The following is a 15272-nucleotide window of genomic DNA, read 5'->3' on the forward strand; positions in this document are numbered from 1 at the left end:
CCAGCAGAATGAAGAGGCTGTGACTTTCTCTGTGAGAGTCAAGTTCTGTTTGGTAGGGATCAGCCCAGTGCCGTACTTAAGAAGAGATGCAAATGTTAGACACCATCATCACTCTGTAGTAAAACTGTGTTACCACACGTTCATTTTAGATGACAGACAGTTTCCTATGGGTGCAAGGGGACCTGAGTTCGAATTTAGTAGGTCACAGTGATACTGTTTCTCAAGTAGTTTACCTGTGCTGTGGGCTCTGAAGCCATCCTTTTCATCCAGATCACAGATCTTTTGAGCAAGCTCTCTGATGTTATGGCTCAGATTATTGTACCTGTGGAGACTGCAGGTAAACAACTAGTCCCGAATGTGACTATGCTTTCCATTGCCTGTATAGCATAGTCACGCATTTTTATATGGAAAAATAACAAAACATCCCTTGTCTGTCATGAATGTTGAATACAATTTTATTTGAACTTACTGTCGATTATCCATGGGGTCGGTTCTTATTCGGGTCGAAATTTGAGACAAAATATCCACAGGAAGTATTATTAAAAACAAACCGACTTTAAAACGCAGGTCTCTGTGTCTGGCAATCAAGATTTGTTTGCTCATCACTTAAGGCAGTGTTTCCCAACTCCTTGAGTACCATCAACGGCACACGTTTGTTGTTGCAAAACTTATCTAATTCAACTCATTGAGGGCTTGATGATTAGTTTATTAGTTTAAGTTCAGTCTGTGTGCTTGTCCTGGGTAACAACAATATTGTGTGCTGTTGGTGGTACTCAAGGACTGGAGTTTTGAAAAACTGACCTAAGGCACATGCACAAGACAGAAATACATGCACACGATGCATGCATACTAATTTAAGTTGTGTGTTTACATGGTTTTGCGCATGTGCCAGCTGATAGAAATCTCAATGGCAGTACCGGCGCTCTAAAAAGTCAGGTAAACAATGCTTTCCTGTAGATATTATATCTCAAATTTCAACCAGCAGAAGGACCAACTGCACAGACAACGGGTAGGGGAAGTTCAAATGTCATTTTATTCAACATTCTGGCTTGTAAGGAAAGTTTTTGCAGTGCTTAGTTTCAGGCTGTGTAAACAGAAAGCTGGAACCACAGTCTGATTTATCAGCCTAGTAAACAAGCACCTAGGTTGCTTAAACATCAGACTGTTACCATGGCTACCCCATGGATATTCAGTCTGAAAGAAGTGTTAAAAAACATGCAAGAGTCGCTACAAGGAAGAATGTTAAATAAAAATATATTTACACTTTACCGGTTGGTCCTTTTGAGGATAGGAAGTGGAGAGAAAATATCTACAGGAAAGTATTGTTTACCTGACTTTTTGCGACGCAGGTAGGTTCTGTCACTTGTATTTTCAATTTCCTGACATATTGCACCAGATGCACAATATGTAAACAATAGCTGAATGTAAGCGAACGTTGTCAATCAAAGCACATTCCCTTTGCAATCAGCTGGAAGTGCTGGTGAAATTTTCCAGCTGATTGTGTAGGACAACATTCGCTCTGTGGTTTGGTTAAGCTTGGCCATTGTTTACATATTGTGCAAGTGTTTGTAATGTGCGAATTGTGTGACTGTTGAAAATATAAACCAGAAATATAAACCAATTATAAAAACCAGCATACTGAAAGTTGGGTTAATAACACTTCCCGGTGGATATTGTGTCTCAGATTACCTCCAACATAAGGACAAAACCCAGCGGTAAAACAGTAAGTTAAAATGAAGTTTATTCAACACTCTGACTTGTAACGGGACTGTTCGGGAATGCTGAGCCTCCATGTTAGAGAAGATGGTGTAAGTCTTTCACTCTCGGGTTGTAAAAGAGGCTAGCACTGAGGCAAGAAGTAGCAGTATTTCAATCTTCTCGATGGAGCAGTGTGGATAAAGGTAACATTTAGTACAGTAGCATATCCCATAACTACATTGAGGTTTGTTTTTTGACCCATATCTCGTTCTGGCTCCATGGTGTCTTAATGTAACTCTGATTGCGGTCAGACCCCAGTGCAGCTCAGTGTAAACAAGCATAATAGTACTGGGGTCGGTATCTTCTGGAAACTACAATGTGCAAAAATAAACACAACATGTAACAATTTCAAAGACTTTACTGAGTTACAGTTCAAATACGGAAATCAGGCAATTGAAATAAGTTAATCAGGCCCTAATCTATGGATTTCACATGACTGGGAATACAGATATGCATCCAATGGCTAGCTAGTTAGCGAGGTGTACGCTAATAGCGTTTCAATTCGTGACGTCATTTGCTCTGAGACTTTGAAGTAGTTGTTTCCTTGCTCTACAAGGGCTGCGGCTTTTGTGGAGCGATAGGTAACGATTCTTCGTGGGAGGCAGTTGTTGATGTGTGCAGAGGGTCCCTTGTTTGAGCCCAGGTAGGGGCGAGGAGAGGGACGGAAGCAAAATTGGAACATTTCTGGGATATTTTATTTCAGCTCATGAAACATGGGACCAACACTTTACATGTTGTGTTTATATTTTTGTTCAGTATATATGTAAAATCCACTGGTGAAAAAATGTGTAGAGAGCAGGGATTAGACTTCAGGATGACATAGGCCTAGTGTAAGAGACTCTGCTACACTGCAGACAGACAGTCAATGTTAACATGCCGATCCAGCAGGTGTAAATCAATTTAAAGTTTTATTGAGGCTCAAGTTCCAAAACAATATGAAGAAAAAGTTGACTGAAACCATAGACATCACACCATTGTATCTGTCCCATTATGGTGTCTGTGAGAGTATGGGCAGTGCCATTGGCAATTTACTTCTGACTACTTGAGGGGCAGGTAGTTTGAGCCAAGTGTACATAAAGAACCTCTCTCTACATTTGCATCTCTGTTGACAGAGCAGACTGGTCTCAGACTAGACGTAACATGGTAAATATAAATCCGGGACACTCAAATTAGTATGATATGTTACGTTTGGTATGTTTACATAAGACAGAAGGTTACTTAAGGCAAAAGCGTGACCGTCTAGCAACCCAAAGGTTGCATGTTCAAATCTCATCACGGACAACTTTAGAATTTTACCTATTTCGCAACTATGCAACTATTTAATACTTTTTAGTAACTTTACTTTGCAACTACTTAGCATGGTAGAAATCTCTTGTCCTAACCCTGTCTTCTAACCTTAACCCTAACCTAGCTAACATTAGCCAGCTAGGTAACGTTAGCGTTAGCCACCTCTTGCTAACATTAGCCCCAACAAATTGGAATTCAGAACATATCATACACTATAGCAAATTCGTAACATAGTGTACGAATTTCAATTTGAAACATATATACGAATTGTAAGTCGTAACATATCATATAAAATGGATGATGTACATCTACAAATGAATACATACCATACAAAGGGTAACGTATCATACAAATGAAATGTCTCGAAATGTACATACAGAATAATACGAAATGCTCTGAGACCACATTGGACCGAGAAATGGGGCAACTATCAAGTCTTTCTGCCAGAAGTCTGCTAGAGTTGGACAAGGAGAGTGAGAGACACTTATTCGAATGAGGTGTCGTCATCATATTCCCCCGCTCACCTCTCACCTCTCACCGCTCACCTCTCCAATTGAATTCTACAGGTAAAGTTGCGACTGTGTTTACCTTCATTCTGAACACGTTTGGGTCAAGATTGCGCGCCAGCAAGTAACGTTACACTTCTAAAGAAGTTAATAAGGTAATGAAGCTTATCTGCAAGTCTTATAGCTTATGTCGTTACATTGTATGTACAATGTTGTTACATTATTGTTAGCTACATTATTATGTTGTAACATTGTGTTGTTTCATGGTGTTTCCAGCTACATTGTAGGTTATTCAGAATGTTACACTGTAGACTACAGTCACAGATTGAGAGGAATCGTTGCTACAGTAACATAACATGTAGCCTAGCCAGGACGTTTTGCAAATAAAGTTTTAGCCTACAGCTACAATTCTACAGATTGTGGAATTAATATTTTGTTTTGCCCTTAATTCACAACAAGATAAACTAACTTTAAATCAAACAAAATTACCATTTGACAGCAACCCAGTTACTGCAACATATCTTTGAAAAATAGAGAGAAGTAACGTTAGAGAGCTGTCAATTGGGGTCTAGTGGAAGTAGCTGCTATGCAACCAAGCGAGTTTGTTGGAACATTTGGCAGTTAGTTATATAACAGTCAAACAAGCTGGTTTGGTTGCATCACGGCTAAAGTGGAAGGAGCCCCCTGAGACCATTTCAGCCATGCAAAAAGGGTTAAGATAAAGCTGCACTGAGTGTCTCCCCTATTATTTTTATGTTAGGCCTTCACCTCTTGGTTAACGTTACACCTATCAGGCTCATTTTCTCAGGTCTAACCTCTTACTCAATCGGATTTGTTCTCTGATAACATTTTGTGGCAAGATAAATATTTATTTTTCAAACAAACTCCCATCAAAGTCAATAGGTGCGCTGTTGATATGTATCCCCCATTGCTCTTAGAAAAGTATCCACATCAGCATTTGGACTTAGGTTTCTCTTCTGCCTTGAATATACAGGTATGTGGCAGGGCCCGTAGGTATTTAGCAGTAGCTCTGTACTCGTGACATAATTAAACAATCTTGTTTGACCAGTTTTTGTTTAGTCATAGTATAGTTCCTGGCAAACACATACAAATGACTTCAAATCCAGAAAACCATCTTCCACTTCCTCTGCCAGGCTACTTGTAGTGCCTATGTGTCAGGTCAAATCAAATCAAATTTTATTTGTCACATACACATGGTTAGCAGATGTTAATGCGAGTGTAGCGAAATGCTTGTGCTTCTAGTTCCGACCATGCAGTAATATCTAACAAGTAATCTAACAATTTCACAACAACTACCTTATACACACAACTGTAAAGGAATGAATAAGAATATGTACATAAAAATATATGAATGAGTGATGGCCGAATGGCATAGGCAAGATGCAGTAGATGGTATAGAGTACAGTATATACATATGAGATGAGTAATGTAGGGTATGTAAACATTATATAAAGTGGCATTGTTTAAAGTGGCTAGTGATACATTTATTACATACATTGTTTCATTATTAAAGTGGCTAGAGATGTCAGTATTTTGGCAACAGCCACTCAATGTTAGTGATGGCTGTTTAACAGTCTGATGGCCTTGAGATAGAAGCTGTTTTTCAGTCTCTCAGTCCCAGCTTTGATGCACCTGTACTGACCTCACCTTCTGGATGATAGCAGGGTGAACAGGCAGTGGCTCAGGTGGTTGTTGTCCTTGATGATCTTTTTGGCCTTCCTGTGACATCGGGTGGTGTAGGTGTCCTGGAGGGCAGGTAGGTTGCCCCCGGTGATGCGTTGTGCAGACCTCACTACCCTCTGGAGAGCCTTCCGGTTATGGGCGGAGCAGCTGCCGTACCAGGCGGTGATACAGCCCGACAGGATGCTGTTGATTGTGCATCTGTAAAAGTTTGTGAGTGTTTTTGGTGATAAGCCGAATTTCTTCAGCCTCCTGAGGTTGAAGAGGCGCTGCTGCGCCTTCTTCACCACGCTGTCTGTGTGGGTGGACCATTTTAGTTTGTCAGTGATGTGTACGCCGAGGAACTTTCCACCTTCTCCACTGCAGTCCTGTCGATGTAGATAGGGGGGTGCACCCTCTGCTGTTTCCTGAAGTCTACGATCATCTCCTTTGTTTTGTTGACATTGAGTGTGAGGTTATTTTCCTGACACCACACTCCGAGGGCCCTCACCTCCTCCCTGTAGGCCGTCTTGTCGTTGTTGGTAATCAAGCCTACCACTGTAGTGTCGTCTGCAGACTTGATGATTGAGTTGGAGGCGTGCATGGCCACGCAGTCATGGGTGAACAGGGAGTACAGGAGAGGGCTGAGAACGCACCCTTGTGGGGCCCCAGTGTTGAGGATCAGCGGGGTGGAGATGTTGTTACCTACACTCACCACCTGGGGGCGGCCCGTCAGGAAGTCCAGGACCCAGTTGCACAGGGCAGGGTCGAGGCCCAGGGTCTCGAGCTTAATGACAAGTTTGGAGGGTACTATGGTGTTAAATGCTGAGCTGTAGTCGATGAACAGCATTCTTACATAGGTATTCCTCTTGTTCAGATGGGTTAGGGCAGTGTGCAGTGTGATTGCGTCGTCTGTGGACCTATTGGGGCGGTAAGCAAATTGGAGTGGTTCTAGGGTGTCAGGTAGGGTGGAGGTGATATGGTCCTTGACTTGTCTGCCAAAGCACTTCGTGATGACGGAAGTGAGTGCTACGGGGCGATAGTCATTTAGCTCAGTTACCTTAGCTTTCTTGGGAACAGGAACAATGGTGGCCCTCTTGAAGTATGTGGGAACAGCAGACTGGGATAAGGATTGATTGAATATGTCTGTAAACACACCAGCCAGCTGGTCTGCGCATGCTCTGAGGACACGGCTGGGGATGCCGTCTGGGCCGGCAGCCTTGCGAGAGTTAACACGTTTAAATGTTTTACTCACGTTGGCTGCAGTGAAGGAGAGCCCGCAGGTTTTGGTAGCGGGCTGTGTCAGTGGCACTGTAAAGAAGTTGTTTAGTTTGTCTGGGAGCAAGACATCGTGGTCCGCGACGGGCTGGTTTTCCTTTTGTAGTCCGTGATTGACTGTAGACTCTGCTACATACCTCTCATGTCTGAGCCGTTGAATTGCGACTCTACTTTGTCTCTATACTGATGCTTAGCTTGTTTGATTGCCTTGCGGAAGGAATAGCTACACTGTTTGTATTCGGTCATGTTTCCGGTCACCTTGCCCTGATTAAAAGCAGTGGTTCGCGCTTTCATTTTTGCGCGAATGCTGTCATCAATCCACGATGAACAGACCTGAACACGGGCACTTCTTGTTTTAGTTTCTGTCTATAGGCTGGGAGCAACAAAATGGAGTCGTGGTCAGATTTTACGAAAGGAGGGCGGGGGAGGGCTTTATATGCGTCGCGGAAGTTAGAATAACAATGATCTAGGGTTTTGCCAGCCCGGATCGCGCATTCGATATGCTGATAAAAAATTGTTGGTGTTGGTGTCCTTCCTTTCATGTGTGTGTGTGTGTGTGTGTGTGCATACATGTGTATGGGCATGACTGTCTGTCTGTCTGTCTGTCTGTCTGTCTGTCTGTCTGTCTGTCTGTCACTGTCACCCCAGTAATTGAGGGAAGTCTATGTTTGGGATGCTCTGAGGGAGACACTGCCAAGAAATCAACTGGTTTGCGTCTGTGTATGGGATGAATTACCAATAAGATTTTCAGTGGATTTTTACATATGGTAGCATTTTATATATTATTTCTCCTACAAAGGATCTTCGAGAACAGAGTATGCAGTATAATGCTTTTTGTGAGTCAAAGGTGGCACCACAGGTCCCAGAGTGATGGGGTCATTTTTTTCTCCTGATGGTAACCAGGTAAAACTCTGAAACCTAGTTGTAGCAGGGACCTTAAGGGTTGCCCTATTGCCTGGGCCAAGTCAACTGAGCAGTCAGGCAAGTTGAGCCTGCTCTAAAGTTGCCCCAGGTGATATTTTTGACAGAAAAAATAAATGTTTTGTTCGGAATTTCAGTAGGCGTAGCCTAAAACTGATGGTCAGGGCAAGCAGAACGCGAGCCACTTTATCCTGTTGCCCCGGCTGAGATACACTCTATAGCGGTAACTCGCCTAGCCACACTAGCTTCGCCCTCATGTGGGTGCCAATAAGCTGGCATGCATGCTAGGTTGTGCTACGTATCAACAGCCATTGTACCTTGTATCTTTATTGATCTTTTATTTCAGTATTTGCACTGTCTCTATGTTCACTCACAGGGCACTCCCTCAAACACACAAACACTCACTCCATCATTTTCTCACACACATAATATGTACCAGTGGCAGTCAGTGCCGTTCATGAGGAGGGAGGACAATGTATTTTTTCATGAGCATGGCCTTATTTCTTTTACAGCATATTGGATGACTGTAATTCATATTCCATCCACCCAGTTCAATGTAAAATCGATAGGTTTAGGCTACTACATGATACTCAAATTTCCCCTATACCCATCATGAGGTTGCTACAACCTAGCCTATGAATTAAAGTTTACAACTTAGGTGCACACAGGTCGAGAGAATAATTTGAGGTGACAGACAGTGACACATTCAATACCGCCTTGCACACTCTTGCCTGAATCTATCTTATCTAGGGTGTAATCATTAGTCCAACAGTTGCAAACGAGAGTTTCTATTGGACAAATTATGGTATTTTTATCCCTGTTTCGTTTGCTTCCATTTAAGAAATATTTTTCAACAGAATCGGCGGAATGAATACAGCATTGAGCACGCGTAACACAGTTCACTTTCATTGCAGCCACGTTGTATTCCTTCTCGCCTCTATGCACGCTTCTTCTCTCACTTTTTCCCTTCGTTTGTGGACTTTATTGCACAACACATCAGCTGTATGTGACCAGGCGGAAAAACCTTTCCAAGTCAAACCATGTCATAACCGCTACGCACAGCCTACATCGTTGTCCCCATATTAGCTAAAGTAACGTCCTAGTCAACATAGCTAATCTAACTAATGCGTTAGTAAACCCGCTACAACCATGCAGTAATGTTACAGTGTATATTCAGTAAGCAGTTTAGCCGGGGCAGTGGCAATAAATTAATAAAACCAAAAGCTTACCTTGACTTGGAAGCATTGTTGTGTGTTGTTGTGTTGTGTTGGATAGTCATAGCCAGCTAGCTAACATAGCATCCCTCTGTTTGAGCCGGGTGTTTGAGTAGGCTAAACTAGCCAGCTGCATTTGCTAGCTAAGTAAGTGAAACTGAAACGTGAAAAAAATGACACTTCTCTCTCTCTCTCTTGCTTCTCCTTGAATAAATTAATTTGTTGAAAACTGTTTAACTATTGTCTTAATCTTTGAGTCAACTACTCACCGCATTTTATGCACTACAGTGCTAGCTAGCTGTAGTTTATGCTTTCAGCACTAGATTAATTCTCTGATCCTTTGATTGGGTGGAAAACATGTCAGTTAATGCTGCAAGAGCTCTGATAGGTTGAAGGACGTCCTCCAGAAGTTGTTATAATTACTGTGTAAGTCTATGGAAGGGGGTGAGAACCAAGAGCCTTCTATTTTTTGTATTGAAGTCAATGTACCAAGAGGAGGACGGAAGCTAGCTGTCCTCTGGCTACACCATGGTGCTACCCCAGAGAGTGCTGTTGAGGCTACTATAGACCTTCATTGCAAAACAGTGTGTTTTAATAAATTATTTGGTGATTATTTAGTTTTATCTAAAAAGGATAAAGTTTTAAATGTTGTTGTAATTTTAACCCCCTTTTCGTGATTACGATCTTGTCTCATCTCTGCAACTCCCCAACGGGCTCGGGAGAGGCGAAGGTTGAGTCATGCGTCCTCCAAAACATGACCCGCCAAGCTGCGCTTCTTAACACCCGCTCGCTTAACCGGGAAGCCAGCTGCACCAATGTGTCAGAGGAAACACCATTTAACTGACGACCGATGTCAGCCTGCAGGCGCACGGACTGCCACAAGGAATCACTAGAGCGCGATGAGGCAAGTAAAGCCCCCTCAGCCAAACCTTCCCCTAACACGGACGACGCCGGGCCAATTGGGCGGTGCCATATGGGACCCCCGGTCACGGCCGGGATCAAACCCCAGGCTGGGGTGATGCCGCAACATTGCAACGCAGTGCCTTAGACCACTGCGGCACTCGGGAGGCCCACTTTTGAAATGTTTTCAAATGTTTAAAATGCTCCTCTGAGGAGCCTCCACTGATATGTACATACATTTACACTGACTCTACACCCCCGTACACCCACTTACATGCAAGCTGCTGCGACTCTGTTTATCTTACATCCTGTTTCCTAGTCATCTTACCCCTATACATATCTACCTCCATCACCTATACATACAGTTGAAGTCGGAAGTTTACATACACCAAGTACAAATTCCCTGTTTTAGGTCAGTTAGGATCACCACTTTATTTTAAGAATGACTGAGAACTCAACTAGCTGGTTTGAGCCACAGCATTTTATAGCAAAGTCCATCTTCCTTCAGTTTACATGACACACAACAGATGTATGGAATGAAAGATACTTATAATTCACAGCAGACAATATCTGCTGTGTCAACAGTTTTCATTGTGTAGAGACTAGTGTCTGGCCCCCCAACTCCATACAGGAGCCATGTCTCCCTGGTACCGTATAGAACAGAAACATTAACTCACGCTCTGGAATACGGTATCCCCAAAGACATCGTGAATCTCCAGTCAGTGTTATCTCCCAGAGGCCCACTTTCAGTTCACACAGACACAATAGAGAGTTATAAGAACCCTCTATTCTGTTGCATAAAACAACCATTTGATGCAATAAAGTATTATAACATAGGCTTGTAATTTCCACCATAGGTGCTACCCACTCATCGACGAATTCTGACAAGGTACCCTGGTCTGCACCCCCTGTATTTCCTTATTTTCTTCATGTGAATGACGGGGATTTGGGTCTTGTGATGGGAGCAGCATTATATCTTTCGCGTCAGACTCATTAAAGAAAAAATCTTTGTCCAGTTCGAGGTGAGTAATCGCTGTTCTGATGTCCAGAAGCCCTTTTCGGTCATAAGAGATGGTAGCATTAACATTAAGTACAAAATAAGTTACAAAAAATATTAAAAAACACACAAAATAGCACAATTGGTTAAGTGCCCGTAAAATGGCAGACATCCCCTCCAGTGCCATATTCACAAATAAGAAATGCCACATTTGTCACGCCTGCTCACGCTCTCCCTCTTTGGCACTAGAGGGCGCCAGACTACCTTCATTACGCACACCTGTCACTATCGTTACGCTCACCTGCACTTCATCACCGGTCACCATCACGCGCAGCAACGCATCATTGGACTCACCTGGACGTCATTACCTTGTTGATTGCCTCTCCTATATCTGTCTGTTTCTTTGGTTCGATCCCTGTGTCAGCATTAATGTCATTGTGTGTTCCTGTCCAGATGCCTGGCCTATGTCTGTGGTTAATTAACCTGTTGGGGTTAGGGGGCAGTATTTGCATGGCCGGATAAAAAACGTACCCGATTTAATCTGGTTATTACTACTGCCCAGAAACTAGAATATGCATATAATTATTGGCTTTGGATAGAAAACACCCTAAAGTTTCTAAAACTGTTTGAATGGTGTCTGTGAGTATAACAGAACTCATATGGCAGGCAAAAACCTGAGAAGATTCTGTACAAGAAGTGCCCTCTCTGACCATTCCTTGGGCTTCTTGACTCTTTTTATTGAAAACTTAGGATCTTTGCTGTAACGTGACACTTCCTACGGCTCCCATAGGCTCTCAGAACCCGGGAAAAAGCTGAATGTTGTCGAGGCAGCCCCTGGCTGAAAAACATTAGCGCCTTTGGTAAGTGGTCTATCAGAGGACAATGAGACTGAGGCGCGTGCACGAGGTGACCCCATGTTTTTATTTTCTCTCTCTTTGTACTAAAACACAGATTCCCGGTCGGAATATTATCGCTTTTTTACGAGAAAAATGGCATAAAAATTGATTTTAAACAGCGGTTGACATGCTTCGAAGTACGGTAATGGAATATTTAGATTTTTTTTGTCACGAAACGCGTCGGGCGCGTCACCCTTCTTTACACTTCGGATAGTGTCTTGAACGCAGGAACAAAACAGAGGATATTTGAACATAACTATGGATTATTTTGAACCAAACCAACATTTGTTATTGAAGTAGAAGCCCTGGGAGTGCATTCTGACGAAGAACAGCAAAGGTAATAACATTTTTCTTATAGTAAATCTGACTTTGGTGAGTGCCAAACTTGGTGGGTCTCTAAATAGCTAGCCCTGTGATGCCGGGCTATCTACTTCGAATATTGCAAAATGTGCTTTCACCGAAAAGCTATTTTAAAATCGGACATAGCGAGTGCATAGAGGAGTTCTGTATCTATAATTCTTAAAACAATTGTTATGTTTTTTGTGAACATTTATCGTGAGTAATTTTGTAAATTCATCGGAAGTTTGCGGGGGGTATGCTAGTTCTGAACGTCACATGCTAATGTAAAAAGCTGGTTTTTGATATAAATATGAACTTGATTGAACAAAACATGCATGTATTGTATAACATAATGTCCTAGGCGTGTCATCTGATGAAGATCATCAAAGGTTAGTGCTGCATTTAGCTGTGGTTTGGGTTTATGTGACATTATATGCTAGCTTGAAAAATGGGTGTCTGATTATTTCTGGCTGGGTACTCTGCTGACATAATCTAATGTTTTGCTTTCGTTGTAAAGCCTTTTTGAAATCGGACAGTGTGGTTAGATTAACGAGAGTCTTGTCTTTAAAATGGTGTAAAATAGTCATATGTTTGAGAAATTGAAGTAATAGCATTTCTAAGGTATTTGAATAACGCGCCACAGGATTCCACTGGCTGTTACGTAGGTGGGACGATTTCGTCCCACCTTCCCTAGAGGTTAAATGTTCACTCCCTGTACCTGCTTCTCATCTCCAGCGTCATCCCTTACAGAATGCTGACACCACGAAAAGAAGCATCAGGGAGTGTTGGTTGGTGACGTCGGGTCCGGGGGCCATCACCGAGGGAACCGGGGGTGCCTCAGCTAGCTCTTTGGTCTTCCACGCCTTAGCTGGCTTGAGAGGTCATCTTGCCTCGGTTGGCTCGGCAGGCGCCCACCCCACGTCATTCTTCAGCCGGCAATCAGGCTCCCACGCCTCAGCCAGTTCGTCAGGCTCCCACGTCTCAGCGAGATCATCGGGCTTTCATGCCTCAGCCGGATCGTCAGGCTCCCACGCCTGAGCCGGCTCGCCAGGCTCCTACGCCTCTGCCGGTTCGTCAGCTTCTACGCCCCAGCCGGCTTGTCCAGCGCCCATGCCTTGGCCGGACCGTCAGGCTCGCCTAGGTGGGATTCTGGGTGGCTCCCCTGGGGGGTACTGTCACGCCTGCTCCCGCTCTCCCTCTCTGGCGCTCGAGGATGCCAGACTGCCTTCATTACGCACACCTGTCACCATCATTACGCGCACCTGCGCTTCATCACCGGTCACCATCATGCGCAGCAGCGCATCATTGGACTCACCTGGACTTACCTTGATGATTGCCCCGCCTATATCTGTCTGTTTCTTTGGTTCGATCCCTGTATCAGCATTAATGTCGTTGTGTGTTCCTGTCCAGACACTGTTCTGTCCTGTTCCATGTCCTTAGTTAATTAAATGTTCACTCCCTATACCTGCTTCTCATCTCCAGCGTCATCCCTTACAACATTATCCCTGTCAATAGTTGGAGTAGGATGATTGCAGACTGTCAAGATGTTCATTTTATAGCTCAAACTACATGGCACAAAAATAAATGCAACATGTAAAGTGTTAGTCCCATGTAATAAAATACCCTAGAATTTTTCCAGACATATATATTTGTTTACATCCCTGTGTGCATTTCTTCTTTACCAAGCTAATCCATCCACCTGACAGGTGTGGCATATCAAGAAGCTGATTAAACAGCATGATCATTACAAAGGTGCACCTTGTGCTGGGGACAAAAGGCCACTCTAAAATGTACAGTTCTGTCACACAACACAATGCCACAGATGTCTCAAAGTTTGAGGGAGTGTGCAATTGACATGCTGAATGTTGGAATGTCCACTAGAGCTGTTGCCAAATAATTGATTGTTAATTTCTCTACCATAAGCCTCACAACTGCAGACCTACGTGTATGGCGTCGTGTGGGAGAAGTTGTGAACAGAGTGCTCGCTGGTGGTGGTGGGGTTATGGTATGGGCAGACATAAGCTACGGACAACGAACACAATTGCATTTTATCAATGTCAATCTGAATGCACAGAGATACCGTGACGAGATCCTGAGGCCCATTGTCGTGCCATTCATCTGCCGCCATCACCTCATGTTTCACCATGATTATGCAGTGTTCCATGTCTCAAGGATCTGTACACAATTCCTGGAAGCTGAAAATGTCCCAGTTCTTCCATGGCCTGCATACTCACCAGACATGTCACCCATTGAGCATTTTTGGATACTCTGGATTGATGTATATGACAGCGTGTTCCGGTTCCTGCCAATATCCAGAAACTTCCCCCAGCCATGGAAGACGAGTGGGACAACATTCCACAGGCCACGATCAACAGCCTGATCAGCTCTATGCAAAGGACATGTGTCACGCTGCATGAGGCAAATGGCGGTCACACCAGATACTGACGGGTTTTCTGATCCACACCCCTACCTTTTTTTTTTAAAGGTATCTGTATTTCCAGCCATGTGAAATCCAAAGATTAGAATTTATTTCAATTGACAGATTTTCTGAAACTCTGAAATTGTTGCATGTTGCGTTTATATTTTTGTTCATTGTAAATTATTTTGCTGTGATGATTTATTTAATTAATTATTGTCTTTCACTTTTGTCTCACAACCTATTTAGCTTTCCTGTGTTCTGCTCCCATTCATCATCTGGAGGAGAACCATCTTACTGCAGTTTGAACTAGCCCCTGTCATGTCACTATTTAGAAATTGGGACCATGTCTTTTCTTTGTGTATTTTGTCTTACACAGTCTAGTGCATTTTAGAGTTGAAGAACACCAACTACAGACACATGTGCTTGTTTGTATCACGACACAAGGCGAGACCCAGATGCCACAGGAGGCAGATGGTTTGAGCTCTGGTATTTATTGTAATCCAAGGGATAGACAAAAGGCAGGTCGGGGACAGGCAAGAGTTCATAGCCAGGCCAGAGTCCAAAACGGTACAGGGGGGCAGGCAGGCTCAAGGTCAGGGGCAGGCAGAGTGGTCAGGCAGGTGGGCTCAGAGTCAGGACAGGAAAGGGTCAAAACCAAGAGAGACTGGGGAAAAACAGGAGTTGAGAGAAAAACGCTGGTTGACTTGGCAAACAAGACGAACTGGCACATACAGACAGAAAACACAGGTATAAATACCCAGGAGATAAGTGGGGAAGATGGGCAACACCTAGAGGGAGGTGGAGACAAGCACAAGGACAGGTGAAACAGATCAGGGTGTGACAGTTCGAGCACCTTGAAGACTAAATTCAATGTAGAATCAGTTTAACTGGTGACAAACAGATTCTTTTACTATGGTAACATGCAGTGGGGAGAATTCCAATTGTCCCCGTCAGGAGCCAAGCTTTTGCCATAAAGTTCTCGTCTCTCGACCACACAATCTTTAGATTGCATTTGGCTAAGGCACTTGTCTCTCTTGACATCAGTCATCTACATTGGTGACCAGGGTGGAATCCTTT

The sequence above is a fragment of the Salmo salar genome, chromosome ssa03 (assembly GCF_905237065.1).
Source record: "Salmo salar chromosome ssa03, Ssal_v3.1, whole genome shotgun sequence".
Taxonomy (NCBI): Eukaryota; Metazoa; Chordata; class Actinopteri; order Salmoniformes; family Salmonidae; genus Salmo; species Salmo salar.